Source organism: Lepisma saccharinum, chromosome 13 (genome assembly GCF_977018435.1).
Source record: "Lepisma saccharinum chromosome 13, izLepSacc3.1, whole genome shotgun sequence".
NCBI classification, from domain to species: Eukaryota; Metazoa; Arthropoda; class Insecta; order Zygentoma; family Lepismatidae; genus Lepisma; species Lepisma saccharinum.
In genome coordinates this window covers 72140817-72143520 of record NC_139241.1, presented here as the reverse complement: position 1 = coordinate 72143520, position 2704 = coordinate 72140817, and positions in this window count along the sequence as shown.

Sequence of the window (2704 nt, the reverse complement as noted above, 5' to 3'; positions counted from 1 at the left end):
ATAGTCCTCGGATTTCCGGTTTTTAACCTATTTTTTTCCTTTGCAGGTAAAAATAAAGAATAACAAGTTATGTTAGCGTTTCATTTAAAAACCCAACAACTGACGAAGTTTCATAGTTCCTAAAACAACCTATTTTGCTTGTTAGGACCTGTTATAGGTTTGTATGTGCGTAAATTAAACTTTTTTTTAGGTTTTACAGGATATTTACATCTCTCAGAGGTATTTACTTGGTTTGGTAACGAAACAATTCAACTACTGGCGTGATTGAAACATGCTTTATGTCGACCCCCGCTCCCTCCAAATCTATGATGTTTTCCAAAGTTCTAAGCAAAATGTCTTGATGACACTGTCACCTGCACACAGTGGCGGCGATTGGAGGGGACAGTTCCCCCCTACATTTTGCCCCCACATTATGGATCCTTAATGCTAAGCCTTGTCTACTAAGACAAACTAAACTGTTATTATCCCACCCCTTAAATAAATAAATTGTCACTCTTCTCCTTACGTAACAAATTTTTCTGATCCCCTCCGAAAAGTCTACGTCCGTTACAGCACGTGAGTTTTTGTAAGACCAATCTTGGTGTTCTTTTGCACTACACTTTCTACAGTCACTCACACCAGTGGTATGTAACCTGAACAAGTTTACATAATCAGGGTTGTTGAAGGTCCAGGAATCCACAAATTCTAATGGGTTCTATTGGGTTCCGCAACAGGACCGGAACCTTTGATCTCACACAATTTAAATTCGGTCCACGTTGCGCATTGTTTCGTTTCAATACCGAACTTGGACCGTATTTGAAATGATCCGGAAAAAAGGTTCCGGGACCGAATTGAAATACTATAAAGATAAAAAGGTTCATTACGGTCCAGACCCCATGATTTTTTCTCACGGACCGGATTTGAATTTATTTACCCTGGACCCTTATCAACCCTGGCCATAATATTAAAGTATGGAATTATTTCAGTACAACGGGGGCAGAATGTATAATTCGCCATCATTGAGCTTCCAAAACAGTCAGCTGAAACATAGCCCCCAGTGCGCCCTAGCGGCCGAATGCTGCACTAACGCAATCAAGATCCAGCGATCCGTAACAGCAGCTCTGAATATAAAACGTGAAAATCAGGGCTCAAGTTCCATTAAAAACCGTAAAAATTGCATCCGCGCTTCTGTCTCAGATGCTATCTCAAATTACATAGCAACCGCAATGGCGCCATCTTGGCCATTACTAGAACCCTCTGTGATAACTACCCCGGCCGTTGGCTCATTTGATTACTCCGTTAAAGTTTTGCGGCATTCGTCCTTTTGTCGCGACAGAGAGCGTTTCCTTTGTTGTAAACCATGAAGCACCTTGCGCGGCTTATGACATGGGCTTACGTAAAGGTTTAGTCTCCTTTAAATGGGCAGTTTTAAGGGACAGTAAGGAGGTTGAAATTACAGCAGAGACTCGAGAAGCAAGATGGCGTGGGTGTAAAAGAGAAAGTTTAGGCCAATGAGGAACTTGGTTGAACAAGAAGATAAACCAGGAGATTGGCTGGGCGAGATTCCACATGCCAGTGTTACATGCGAGAGTCAGATGAAGAAGTTCACAGACGAAGAAAAACAGAGGGAAGAGATGTGGAGAAAAATACAAACAGGAAGATGTTGGGGGAGATAGAGAGGAAAATAGAACGGAGAGAAGAAAAGAGAAAAAGCGAGAGTGTCATTACAGGGAAAGAAAGGGAAGGTTAGAGAGAAATAAGAAGCAAACAAAGAGAAAGCTAACCCGAGTGTAAAGGAAAGACCAACAAAACAGAAGATTAGAGAAATAGGGAGAACGGCAGAGAAAGAAAGAAGGTTCAAGAAAAGAGCAGGTAGGCACAGAAATTAAAAGAGTTAAGGGTTAAAGAGAAAGGCAGAGAACAAAGAAAGTATTGATGGGGAGAGAGAGAATGAGAAAAAATAAAAAAGATAGAAGCATTGAACGAAAAAGAGAGAAAGGAAGATAAAGAGACAGTGGAAAAGGGAGAGAAAGTAAAATAGAGAGAGAGAAAGATAGCAAGGTTCTGGCGTCTTGACACACGGCCAGTATAATCCTCCGTGGAACTAGTGTTGTGTGCTGCCTTTTTGTGTTTGCGATTGTCCTTTTTTCAATTTCATCATATTATCACTCATCCTCATTTTCAAAATTATCCAAAAGTAGCAGGAAAGCGAAGTAAACTAAATCAACTCAATCAAACAAACAAACACAAAGTAAAAATAGGGAGAGAAATCGATAGCATGGATAAAAACAAAGGAAGTTAGGGAGATAGAACGACAGCAGTGAAACAATAAGAAATAAACTTAAAACAAGAGATAGAGAGAGAACGACATAGAAAGAAAGTCAAAGTGTTAATACGACAGCTGAACGTGGAGAAATAATAAGAAAGGGCAGATAGAAAAGCACAGAGAACAAAAGAAGAGTAGAACTCAATGACAGACATCATGACAGTATACAGAGATACGAAGCTAAAAAGACATGGAGAAAGAAGGAGCTAAAGGAGGAGAGGAAAGGCTAGAGATCAGAGTGAAAGGAGGTATTTAAAAGAAATGAGAATATAGCAGGAAACAGAATGAGGAGGCGTTAAAGGGAGACTAAGAAAGAGTTAATAGAAGAGAGAGAAAACATAATAGAAAGGGAAGGAAAGTGTTGACAAGAACGCGACTATGACATGAAAGGAAAAATAT